The following is a 13,622-nucleotide window of genomic DNA, read 5'->3' on the forward strand; positions in this document are numbered from 1 at the left end:
CCGGAGGTGCAGAGCAAAGTCCTAATTCAGCCCATCAGGGCCTGCGTGTCCCACCTAGCCTCACTTCCCACCACTTGGCTTCCCCCCTGTGCTCTTCTGAGCCTCAGGGTCTTCTCACTGGCTCTTCCCCCGTCTGAAAAGCTTTTCCCTTCCCCCTGGACCTGGTCAAATCCTTTGCTACATCCGTAAAATCCCAGCTTAAGCATCACCTCCTCAGGGAAGCCCTCTGGGATTCCTCCTCCGCTTCATATCTAACTGTGGAATTCTGAATCTAACATTTGCCTCCCCTGGGGTATTGTCAGATGACCAGGATGGGGACCCTAGCACCCGGCACAGTGCTTGGCACATCGTGGGTGCTCTGGCAGTGTTTGCTGGGTGTACATGGGCAATGCCAGAGCTGACTCCTCAATAAGGAAGGGCGTTGGTTGGGTAGAGAGGGCAGTGGGAGGCAGGAGGAGGGCATGGCAAGAGCGAAGCCTGGAGAAGGGAGGAGTTGCAGGCAGTGTTGGAGCCCTGAGGGGCAGAGAGGAGTGAGGTGAGGCTGCAGGTGCGGCGGGAGCCCTGCAGGGCCTTGGAGGCTGCATGAGGGATGGGACTGTGCTCCAAGGGCAGGATTTGAAGCAGGGGCTGGAGACATCTGTGCTCTGGAAGGACTGTGTGGCACTGGCTTACAGGGTTAAGCGGGGGCTGGGGACCACTGAGGAGGAGGCTTGGGGACCCAAGCCGTGGTGGCCTTGTGGTTTGAGGGACCCACCAAAAAATGCCCATATGTGGCTCGAGATTCTGGTGCTTGTGGCCACACAGGGCGGGGTGCGGGCAGTTGGTGGGTCCTGCCCTGGAATCCAGGGATGCCAGATGCAGGCTGGGATGTTGAGACTGGCTGCAGGACTGCCAGGCTTCCCTTCTGTAGGGGGCTGAGGTGATCGTGGGCCCTGGATCCCCCTAACTTTTGGAAACCAGCGGGTCTCTGCTGGAGTGGGATGCAGAACTGCAGAACTGGGTGTTCCTTGCTAAGTGGGGGCTAAGAGCCTCCCTGCTCCTTCTGGGGGACGGCTCACAGGGTCTCAGGCTTGGTGAGAGGGTCTGCTCAGTAATTAGTTCACCCAGCACTCACTGACATCTGCCCTGGGACACTGAGGACAAAGAGGCAGAGCTGGTCTGTCCCAGGGAGTGCCTGGGGAAGAGGGAATCAGGGACCACCCATGTGGCTAGTTTTTTTTTTTTTTAGACGGAGTCTCGCTCTGTCACCCAGGCTGGAGTGCGGTGGCACGATCTTGGCTCACTGCAACCTCCGCCTCCCAGGTTCAAGCAATTCTCCTGCCTCAGCCTCCCAAGTAGCTGGGACTACAGGCGCCCACCACCATGTCCTACTAATTTTTGTATTTTTAGTAGAGATGGGGTTTCACCATGTTGGTCAGGCTGGTCTCAAACTCCTGACTCGTGATCTGCCTGCCTCGGCCTCCCAAAGTGCTAGGATTACAGGTGTGAGCCACTGTGCCCAGCCTACATGGCTAGTTTTAATACAAAGCACTGGGGAAACCTCAGGGGCTGGTGGCATGTGAACTGAGGAGTGCCAGGCCTGAGAAGGGGGTGGCCGCAGGAGTTTTGGGCGTTTAGGAAGAGAAAGGCTGGCAGGAGGACCGGGGGACAATGTTACAATGTCTCAGGGGCCTTTCCTGGGTGAGATGACAAGAGTTGATTCTGGCTCTGTCACTTGGGTGCTATGTGACCATGAGTAAGTCACTTTGCCTCTTTGAACCTTAGGGGGTCTGGATGGGCAATACTGCTGTGGGCTGGAGGCAGGGGCATGGCTCAGATGACTTGGCCTGGGAGTCTGACCCAGCTGCATCTCTGATGGGCTCTGGCTGGGCTGGCTGGGCTGCTGCCCTAGTGTCACGGAGAGGCCCCTAGATGGGGGTGGTCGAGTCCTGTCTGCCATGTGTGTGACCCTGGGCAGTCTCCTCTCTCTGAGCCTCAGCACCTCCACCTAAAAAGGAGACAGCAGACGAATCACCCCTTTTAGCCCTGGGAGCCCAGGGTGTTAGCCACACACGCCATGGGGGCTGCCTTGACCTCAGGCACCTTGACCCCTGACCACTGAGTGAGCCAGCCCCTGGGAACCCACCCAGTTTTCCATATTTCTGGCCTGTTGGGCAAACAGAGTCCTTGGGGCCAGTGTCTCCTTGGTTTTTACCACCCCTCTCACCTCCACCCTCAGGGCATGTGGGTCGTGGCCTGGGGTTGGAGACAACAGTGGGGCTGGCCCAGGAGGGACAAGAGTACTGGTTTCGGGAAGAGCTGGGCCTGCCTCTTGTCTGTCTTGCAGACAACTCTGGGTCCCAGGGGTGGGGCAGAAAGCAGCCCCCCTCCATCAGGAGGGACTTTTCAGTCCCGGGAGCTGCGCAGAGCGAGGGTTCTCCTGGCATCCCCATGACCAGGGCTGGTGAGGCTGGACTGGGATAGAGGTGATTCAGGTCTCAGCCTTAACTGGTGGGATACGGACTCTCTTCAGGCCAGAGATGTGGTGACTCAAAAGCACAGCAACTTCAAAGGTGTCAGCTCTGGGACACTCAGACTCAAAACTTCTGTGACAGTCTAAGGGTTCAAAGTTAAGATTTAAGGCTCAGCGACACTGAAATTCTAAGCTTCTGTCATTCAAAGGCTGCAAAATTCTGTGTTTCAAAGAGTGTGTGAGCCTAAGACTTGGTGGCTGTGATGCTGTGTGCCTAGGAGTTGGAGGATTCCGGACCCGGTGGCTGCAGCCGCTGCTGGCCTGAGATTTTATAGCTGAATTGGGTCAGGTGGGAGAGGGGCCAAGGAGGGTTCCACAAACAGAGACCCAGGAGACTTGGCTGTCCACAGGGGGCCCCTGGAGCAGGGACTCCGTCGTGGGGAGCTCAGGGTGGGCTTTAGGGGCTTGGGATGGGGTGTGTGTGTGTGGGTGGGGCGGGGGCTGAAGCCTGTAGGATTCTTTCCTGGCTGGAAACTTCACTCCCTCCTGTGCTCCGTGGGAGGGGGCCTGGGGCAGTGCTTAAACTTGCACTCCTCAATGGGACACCATTGGCATTTGGGGGTTGATAGTGCTTTGTAGTCTTGTCTGTCTTGCATATTCAATAGTAGTAGTGTCCTTCAATCATTGTGACTACCATAAATGACCTTTCACATGTCTAGACCCTGCAGAGGGCGACTCTTTTCCCCATTGAGAACCCAAAGGGGTGGTGGGTGCGTAGCATCAGAGTCAGGCTGGTGGGAGCTGCTGTCATGATGGCCAGGCCCGGGAAGGGGAGGGCAGCATGGGAGGGTCCCCCAGACAGCCTGTCCTGAGCTCGTGTCCCTGGTGCTGAGGGGCCCTGGCCCAGAGCCAGCTGCTCTTTGAAGCCTGGTGCTCCCTGACTCAGCTCCTCTTCCAGCCTGGAGCTAGGCCCTGAGTCACCGCCTGACTCACTGGGGAGCCAGCAGGCTGCTGGGACCCTCGTGGAGCCTGCAAGCTGCGGTGGGAAAGGGCCACTCGCCCAAATGTCAGCACCGCTCCCTGCCTGGTCTGGGCCTGTCAGCTGCGGATGCAGCTGCAAGGCCTCTGGGTTCGAAATGTCAGGGGATAGATTGTGCTACTTGAATCACGGGGAGGTGGTGTGTGGCACCGTGGAAAGCACCGGGCACCTAAATCACACAGACCCGGAGGCTGGTTCTGTCTCTCGCTGTGTGACCATGGGTCAGTTTCTTAACATTTCCGAGCCCGTTTCCCCACCTGTCAAACACGGGTGGTAATACCCACTCCACAGGGTTGATTGCACCGAGGACAGAGCAGGGCAATGTGACAGTGGAGTTTGGGGACTGGAAAAGCCACTGTATGTGTGGTTATCACTCTGATTACCTGTGCCTGAACCCTGAACAGGGCCCTCACGTACTGCTGAGTCAACACTCTGCTTGCTGTAGATTCAATTAGACATTGGGGACAGGTCTTTAGATAGAACATAACACCTTCAAAGGACATTGTTTCCAAGGAACATCAGATCCAATCTCTGTTAACTTAGGTGAATTTGAGCTTGTTCTGCTGCTAGTGGCCATGCCTCCATCAGTGCAGACATTGCTAATCGAGCCTCCCGGCATTCTCCAGCAGGGCACCTCTGGCAGCTATGAGGAGCCATCAGCCTGAAACCTATTATTATTTTCCACCCTAGATTAGACTTTTAGAGTCTTTCTTTCTTTTCCTTCCTTTTTTTTGAGACAGAGTCTCTCTCTGACACCCAGGCTGGAGTGCAGTGGCATGATCTTGGCTCACTGCAACCTCTGCCTCCTGGGTTCAGGTGATTCTCCCACTTCAGCCTCCTGAGTAGCTGGAATTACAGAAGCACACCACCATGCCGGGCTAATTTTGAATTTTTAATAAGAGATGGGGTTTCACCATTTTAGCTAGGCTGGTCTTGAACTCCTGACCTCAAGTGATCTGCCCGCCTCGGCCTCCCAAAGTGCTGGGATTATAGGCATGAGCCAACGTGCTCGGCCTTCAGAGCCTTTCTTAGGAGCATAGCTGGCTGCATATGAGTGAAGGGCCAGAGTGGGTTGCACTCACTTCCTTTTCCCCCTCCCTGAGCCTCAGTTTTCTCATCTCTTTAATGGGTTGATTAAAGATGATTAGCGATGATTTCTGTAAAGCACCCAGCGGTGTGTCCAGCACAGAAATGTGCAGGATGAGAGCTGATGCTGATTGCTGAAAGCATTTTGTCAGCTTTAACCCTCATGACCACCCGTGGGGATAGGGGCTCTCATAGCCCCATTTTACAGATGAGGACAGTGAAGCTCAAAGAGGTTGAGTCACTTTTATCCAGGGTTGCACAGCCAGGCTGTGGCGGAGCTGGCATCAAAACCCCGATTTCTGTGCCTCCCCAGCCCTGGCTTTTATTCAGGACAACATTGCCACCTGCAGAGTCTGGAGAAACACCAGGTTCTCCACACTCCACCAGGGCAGAGAGGAGCTTCCCGTTTCCAGGCAGTGGGGCGAGGGTCCCGCTGCCTCTCTGTGGCTTGCCTGAAGTGAACCCCTTGAGAAGTCTGCAGCCCCCTGCCCTCCTGGCATGCTCCTGGGCTGGGCCTCCTGCATGCCAGCCAGTGCTGAGCCAGCGCTTCTGCTGTGGTGGGAAGCAGTGATGCATAGTGGGGAAGCCAGTCGGCTGTGAAGGCCGCCTCTCTGCTCGGGGAAGGGGAGGGCGCCAGCCTGGGGGAAAGCAGGAGAGGCCAGCTGCCCAATAACCCTTTGCGCCCTCGTCTGCCTGTCTGTGGGATGGGGAAAGTTGGGCACCAGGTCTGGAAGGGGCTGTCCAGGGCACCCATTTCCCGGCCGCCCTCCTCGTGGGTGGGCCCCCGCCTCTGTGCCTTCGTGGTCCTGGTTCTCTCCTGACCCTGCCTTGCCCCTCTGCTGACTTCTGTCTGCTTCTGCTCCCCTGTCTGGCTCCAGCTTTCTGCCTGCCAGGGCTGGGGTCTGGATGTCTGTGCTTCTTCTTCTTTCTTCTTCTTTTTTTTTTTTGAGACCAAGTCTCGCACCGTCGCCCAGGCTGGAGTGCAATGGTGCGATCTCGGCTCACTGCAGTCTTCGCCTCCCAGTTTCAAGTGATTCTCCTGCCTCAGCCTCCTGAGTAGCTGGGATTACAGGCGCTCACCACTGCACCCGGCTAATTTTTGTGTTTTTAGTAGAGACGGGGTTTCACCAGCCTCCTGAGTAGCTGGAATTACAGAAGTGCACCACCATGCCGGGCTAATTTTTGAATTTTTAATAAGAGATGGGATTTCACCATTTTAGCCAGGCTGGTCTTGAACTCTTGACTTCCGGTGATCTGCCTGGCTCGGCCTCCCAAAGTGCTGGGATTACAGGCGGGAGCCACTGCGTCCAGCCAATGTCTGTGCTTCTAAGCGGCCATCTGGTTCTTCCCATGTACCTGGTGGAGACCCCTGCCTCTCGCACCCACTGATTTCATCTGGCACTGGGCAAGAAGAGGCCAGGGCGCCCGGTCTCCTCATGGCCCCTCAAAGCCCAGTCTTGTGCTGCGCATGACGAGGGTTGAGGCTGTCGAAGGAGGGAATGGCTCGTGTTCATCTATTGTCCTTCCAGTCATTAGTACATCCACCAAGCCTTTCCCGAGTGTGAGCTGTGAGCCTGCACTGTACAGAGCATAGCTCTGTCCTTTTTGTACAGGAGAAAAACTGCTCTGGCTGTGCAGCCAGGAGACCCGTCGAGAGGTGCCTGTGGGATGATGGCGAGAAACGATGGTGGACCAGGGTGCCAGCTGAGGGCCTGGAGAGGGGGCTTGGTGCAGCTATGGCTCCTTTAGGGTTGGTGTTAGGAGATGGAGACTCACAGGTGACCCCCAGGGTCCGTGGCTTGGTTGCCAAGTGAAGGAAGTTCTGCTCCTGGCTTCTTAGACCAGTGGCCTTGGCCAAGTCCCTTGCCCTTGCTGAGCCTCTGTTTGCTCATCTGTGAAATGGGGGCCACAGTGACCCCCAGTTGGAGATATTAAGGGGGGTCCAATGAGAATTCTGGGCAAGCATGGACAAACTAAGTGCTGAGTGGCAGCTGTGTGCACACTGGAGCTGACGGTGGTGCTGGCAGGGTCCTGAGGCTGCAATGGGCTGAGACGCCTAGGGTTTGGCCGGGGTGGGAAATTGTTGGCTCCTGGAGGTGGGAGGGCAGGAAGGTGGGGAGTGGGGCCTGGAGAGCTGTAAGTGTGTTGGGAGAGGAATGGCGCCATCTCTGCAGAAGACCTCCTCCCATCGCCTGCTGTCCCTGCCCTGGTCACTTAGCCCCTGCCCCTGCCTCTGCCTCTGAGCAGGCCACCTCTCAGTTCTGCTCCAGACAGGGCCTCAGGCCTTTGGATAAAGGCCTCTGGGACTCTCTGGGAGCTCTGGACTATTAGGAAGTCCTCCCTTAATTTAATCTCCATCCTCCCTGCCCCCAGTCCTTTCTGGTGGGGCCACTGGGAGTGTCTGGGGTTGGGTTCTTCCATCTCTTCTTGTCTACACAGGCAGCTCCTGGGACCTTGCCCCACGTGATGACTGGTACCACCCTCCGTCCTCCTCCCCTGCTCTGCAGAGAGAGCATTGGGCCAGGCGCCCAAAACTGTGTGACCTTGGCAGTCACCTCTCCCCTGGGCCCCCCCTTTCCTCACCAGTTCACCTTCCTCCTTGGGGGTTTGTCCGCTGTCAAGTGCTGTGTACCCAGAGGGGCTGCTGTCCCTGCCCAGCTCCACTGCTCCCTGCCTCCCTTCGTTTATATGCTGATTCTTTCCTCACTCCCTGTAGCTCCCGGGAATCGGCTAACTGAGCCTGGACTCGAGGTCTCCACCATCTGCCAGTTATCCTCTAGCCCTATTCTTCCCGTTCTTTCCCTTCGGGTCCAGTGCTCTGTTCTGAAGCCCCAGCCAGCTGCTGTGGCTTCCCAACCTTTCCCCTCCTCTGCCTTTGCTCCTGCTGGGCACCACCTGTGATGCCCTTCCCCATCGCCGTGGTTCTCAACCCCATCAGCCCCACAAGCCCAACTTCCAGGCACCATTGGCAGGAAGTCTTCCCTTTTCCTCACTAGCCTCCTCAGCCCTACGTGGGTCCTGCCCTCCTGTCCTCCCAGTAGTTGTTTGCTGCTAGCTTCGTCCCCTGCACTGGGCTATGACATCCTGGAAGACAGGGCTTACGCCTGTGACTTTACCATGTCTCCAATGCCCAGCACAGGCCTGGCGCTCCCAAGCTTCAGGAACTCTCCAGTTCACAGAGCTCTTTCCCACCTACCATGACCCATCAGACTCTCTGAGCACCTCCTAAGAGGGTACAGGGCAGTGAATGCCAACTCTCCACCCACAGCTGGGGAGACTGAGGCCCAGGAAGGGAGCATGCTATGCCTAGGGCCACACACTGAGTCAGCAGCAAAGCCAGAGAAGGCAAGCCCAGGACCCAGACTGTCAGGCAAGAGCCATCCCTACGCTATCCTGCTTATGGCTGGGTGTATCTGTCTGTTTGCATTGCTGTGTAAGAAGACCCGAGGGTGGGTAGTTTATAAAGAAGAGAGGTTTATTTGGCTCATGGTTCTGCAGGCTGTACAAGAAGCGTGTTGCCAGCATCTGTTTCTGGTAAGGACCTCAGGAAGCTTTTACTCATGGTGGAAGGGCAAGGGGGAGAAGGTGTGTCGCTTGGAGAGAGGGGGAGTGGTACTAGACTCTTTCAAGTTCTTTTTTTTTGAGACAGAGTTTCGCTCTTGTCGCCCAGGCTGGGGTGCCATGGCGTGATCTCTGCTCACTGCAACCTCTGCCTTCCAGGTTCAAGCGATTCTCCTGCCTCAGCCTCCTGAGTAGCTGGGATTACAGGCGCCCACCACCATGCCTGGCTAATTTTTTTGTATTTTTAGTAGAGATGGGGTTTTGCCATGTTGGGCAAGCTGGTCTGGAACTTCTGACGTCAAGTGATCCACCAGCCTCGGCCTCCCAAAGTGCTGGGATTCCAGGCCTGAGCCACCACGCCCAGCCTCTTTTAAGCTCTTTTAAACAACCAGCTCTTACATGAAGTAATAGAGAACTCACTTGTTACCCAGGGGAGGACACTGAGCCCCTCAGGAGGGATCCAGCCCATGACCCAAACACCTCCTTCCAGACCCCACCTCCAGCATTGGGGATCGTGTTTCACAGGAGATTTGGAGGAGACACACATCAAAGCCATATCTCTGGGGAAGGGGCTCTTTAGAGGGGGAGGTGTCCCTTCCGCCTTCAGTCCTGGCCTAATGGGCTGTCCAGACGGGAGGCCAGCATTACTGGAAGCAGCAACACATGTCTGGGAAATTGTCCGTTTCCCTCCATCTGCTGTGGAGAAAGTTGTTTTTCTCAGAAATAAAAGTCAGCATCAGGCACCATTCCCAGGGATGCTCAGCGGGGCCAGAGCGGAGGCTGCACTTTCACTGACCAGCAGGGTGGGCCCAGCAGGCACTGGAGGAGCCTGACCCCCAGGGCAACCTCAGGTACCCTGGCATGGAGGTTTTTGTGTAAAGAGAACTGCAAGGCTGTCCCTGATCCAACCTGGGGGCATTGGTGAAGCCTGCCTGGGGGAGGGGCTATTCAGCCTGGGTCTTGCTGTATAAATAGGAATTTTCCAGAATAGTTCAGGGAGGGTTTTCCAGGCAGAGGGAACACAGTAGAGCACAGGGAGGGGTTTAGTGAGGCTGGAACCATGTGGGGCAGGGGCTGGATGGCAGGGTGTCAAATGCCAGGTTAGAGCTTACACTTGGTCTTGTGGGCCCTGGGGAGCCATGGGTGGGTGTCTAGCAGGGGTGGGACTTGGGCAAATTCACTTATTAGAATGGTGACTCCCAAAGCAGACTGGAGGATGCTTGAAGGAAAGACTGAGGCCTGGAAACCAGGTAGGAGGCCTCTACGATGGATACTGATGGATGGATTGATCACCCATTCATTCGACAAGTGTTGGAGCCCAGCTATGTGTTGGACACTGGTCTGGACTTGAGTGGAGGCGCCCCCAGGCCTGTTCAACCATGTCATGTGGGACCACAGTACACCAGGCCTGGGCACCCAGTGGTGACCCTAAGGAGTCCCCAGCCTGATGGAGGAGGCAGAGCCACACCCGAATCACACTCTTGTGAAGGAAAGTGGAGTCTAGGCTGGGTAGAGGGACCCTCTGGGGGGCATGAGTGACAGGAGAACAGGGCAGCCAGCTTGTTCTGAGTGGGGATGCCACAGGAGCCTCCTCCCACGAAGAAGGAAGCCTCGGAGCTAGCGCAGGAGAGAGTGGGAGGCGAGAAGTGGGGAGGCAGAGAAGTGGGAGGGGGCGTGGCCTCCTGGCTGAGGAAGCAGCCTGATCAAGGGCTCAGAGCTGAGTTTAGGGTCACCAGGGTTGCTAATAGCCTGGTGTGTGGGCTGGGAGAGGATGTGCATGAGGATGGAAGGACATTTGGGGTCCAGATTCTGGAGGGCAGAAGGGAAGACTGCGAGGGGAGGCACCGGTGTGGATGAGGGGCCTTCTGTATGCTGGGTGCTGCTCCTGCTCCCAGCAGCTGAGCCGGCCCTGAGTCGCCCGTTTGACAGAGAGGCTAAGTGCCTGTCCTGGGCCACCCAGCCTGGTGGGGGCTTGGGTGGGAGACCTGATGGGATGTGAAGTCTCGTAATTGAAGGAGAACTAGAAAGCAAGCTGGCTGGCTGTTGAAGGGCCAGCCCCTCCCAGGGAATTTAAGACATGATTGGATTTTTACTGGTCCGTCCTGTCTGGGCTTCTGCCCTGCTGCCTCCCTCAAACTGCCTCATGATCCCATTGAGAGACAAATAGCCTCATTTATTTTCCTTGGAGAGAAATCAGTATGTCTTTTTAATCAGCCACGATGTCTTCTGCTAATGTGTCTCCAGCTCTCCTATAGGACCACCTTTCACATTTCCATCCTCATCTGCTGAGTGGAGCCGTGCTTTGCTCTCTAGTCTTCCTCTTCTTCCCCAAGTTCAAATCCTGACACTGGTGCTTATCCTGTGTGATGCTGAGCAAGCTACCTGGCCTCTCTGAGTGCACTTCCAAGCAGGAGGAGAAGGCTTGGTTGGCTGAGATGTGCTGTGCGAACGTGAAGGCTTGTGGTGCAGAGCCGTGGGAAGAGGGCCGAGGTGGAGGTGGACAGAGCAGGGGGTGCTGAGGACTATACCTGGCTTTTCCCAGTGGAGCAGTGGGGGAGGCTCCCAGCCCTACACCCATGTCACAGTGAAAGGGTGATTGTGGATTGACTCTCCCCAAGGTACAGTCTGGGCTTCACCAAGTGCAAGCTTGATGATCTCAGGCAAGTAACCCCTCCTCTCTGGGTCTCAGTTTCCTCATTCATAAAATTGGGGTGGGGTGGGCTATATCAGTGGTTTTCAATCAGGGTGACTTTGCCTGCCAGGGGACACTTCATAATGTCTGGAGACAGTTTTGGTTGTTCCAACGTGGGGAGGATGTGCTACTGGTTTCTAGTGGATAAAGGCTGAGTACACTACAGTGCACAGGATAGAGGATAGAGTCCCATAGCAAAGAATTATCCAGCCCCAGTGACAAAGAATTATTCAGCTGCACTCAGTCTGAAAAACCCAGCCCAGGCAGTCTCTGAGATCTCTTGAAGCTCTGAAAGTGTGGAACAGTATGGAGTCAAGGGCCTTGGAGGGAGGGCACCAAGACTGAGAGTGGGGATTCCTGAAGGAGGAGGAGGAGACGGCACAGTCACATAGACTTGGATTAGAACCCTGGAGCTACCATTTACTGAAATGTCAGATTCCCAATCACCTTCCCATACTCCCACCCACCCATCTTCCCCCATACACCCACCCACCTATCTTTCCCCCATACACCCACCCACCCATCTTTCCCCCATACACTCACTCACCCATCTTTACTCCCCACCCACCCTTCTTTGCTTTATCACTCCACCTGTCCGTACATCCATCCATCCATCCATCCATCCATCCATCCATCTAACCATCCATCCATCCAAGCATCCAACTATCCACCCATCCATCTAACAATCCATCCATCCATCCATTTGTCCATCCATCCAACTATCCATCCATCCATCCATCCATCCATGCATCCATCCATCCATGCATCCATCCATCCATCCATCCATCCATCCATTCATCCATGCCTCCATCCATTCATCCAAAATCCATCCATTCATCCATCCAACTGTCCATCCATCCATCCATCCATCCATCCATCCAACAACCCATCCATCCATCTATCCATCCATCCATCCATCCATCAATCCAACTGTCCATTCATTCACCCATCCAACCCTCCACCACTCGTCCATTCAACCAACCATACATTCATCTATCCAACCATCCATCCATCCAGCCAACCATCCAACCATCTATCCATCCATCCATCCATCCATCCATCCATCCATCCATCCACCCACCCACCCATTTAGCCATCCATTCATCCATCCATCCATCCATCTATCCATCCATCCATCCATCCATCCATCCATCCATCCACCCAACCACCCACCCACCTATCCATCCAGCCATTCATCCATTTACCTATCTTTCCATCTCTTCATGCATTCATCTCCTTATCCACCCATCCCTCCACTCAACCTTTACATTCATGCTTTTATCCACACATCTTCCTAACAATTACCTATTTAATCAACATTGAGCCCACTACCCAAAAACCTATTTACACATCCATCAACCCATCCACTCATCTATCCATTCATTTGTTTGGCAGATGCTTGTTGATTATCCTCCCACATTTCTCATCCATTCTACTATCTGCTGAATGCCCAGAAAAAACCCATATTGGGCACGATCACTCATCCTTTGTACCACTCACAAGGCCTTTTGTATCTGGCTTATTCTCCTCACCTTCTGCTGGACTGTGAGCTCCTTGAAGATGGGTTCCATGTTCCAAGAGTGCCTGTTTCTTCCCTAGACCTTGGCCACTGGCCCTGCACATAGTAGGTGTTCAGCACAGCTTTTGATGAGGTGCATCCTGGCAGGCAATGTTGGAGGTAGAGGTTGTAAGGCCCAAGATGAGGCTGGAGGGAGACCAAGAGTGCTGTCACAAAGGGCTTTGTATGCCAAGCTAAGGACTTTGGAAAGAAGGCAGTGGGGAGCCACAGAAGGCTTTTGGTTTTGAAAGGGCTCTCTGGCTGCCATGGAGGTGGGGGATGTATCAGAGGATACAAGGCTACAAGAGAAGGCTGTTCAGGAAGGAGAGAATGCAGCCTGCCTGGGGCAATGGGGCATTGAGGAGTGGACAGAGAGGAAGGGTTTAGGTGGTGAAATGGACAGATCTCTGTGATGGATGTGGGCAAGGGGAAGGGAGGTTCCAGATAGTTCTAGTCTGGACAACTTCCAGGACTGGTGATGGGGGTGCATCCTTCATGGAGGTGGAACATGCTGGGGGAGAATTTAGTGGTCTGGGGAGAATATGATACATCTCTTCTGAACGTGATTAATCTGAGGTTCCCAGAGACTTCCCAGCACTGTATCTGGGAGGCCTGGTGCTCAGCAGTCAGGGTGCTTGGGGCTGGGACAGACTTGGGACCTGCTCCGCCATCGTCATTTAGGCTGTGGAAGTGGGTATGGAGTCAAGGAGAGGAGATGGGAGCCCAGCATTTAAGTGGCAGAACCGCAAAGTGGAAGGAAGAGCAGTCTAGGGGCTTGTGGCATCTCCTGGGGCCCAAGGGGAAGAGAGTTTCTAGAGCCAGGGGTCTGAACCTGGGGTTCATGAGCTTGCATGGGCCCAAGTTGCATATTTGTTTTCACTGACCCCTGACTGAAATTTAGCATTTCTTTCTGTTATGGATGGAGGAAACAAACCACACTGGTATTATTAGCGACTCCTGTGGCTGTCACCTGTAGCAATCACCAATATTTCCATGTCACATCATGGTCCTTGTAGAGCTCTCAGAATATCATTACAGCCATCACTTTGAGGCAGAGTCACTTAGCATCCAGCCCAGCACCGGAGCTTGCTACTTATTGTGTTGATAACAAACAATATATGTTTCTCTATCAAAAATTTGTTTTAAAAATATTTTGATAACTACTTTAACATAACTGCCTTCCTTTCTAGTTCTATGCTTTTTTTTTTTTTTGAGATAGAGTTTTGCTTTTGTT

At 54.7% G+C, this 13,622-nt stretch overlaps 1 protein-coding gene across 1 annotated transcript in view; it reads left to right on the forward strand.

Moving 5' to 3' along the window:
• CACNA1I (calcium voltage-gated channel subunit alpha1 I) overlaps window positions 1–13,622 on the forward strand; it is a 133,076-nt gene that overhangs the window by 14,701 nt on the left and 104,753 nt on the right. The gene's annotated exons all lie outside the window — the stretch shown is intronic.

This window comes from Pongo pygmaeus, chromosome 23, assembly GCF_028885625.2.
Source record: "Pongo pygmaeus isolate AG05252 chromosome 23, NHGRI_mPonPyg2-v2.0_pri, whole genome shotgun sequence".
Classification (NCBI taxonomy): domain Eukaryota; kingdom Metazoa; phylum Chordata; class Mammalia; order Primates; family Hominidae; genus Pongo; species Pongo pygmaeus.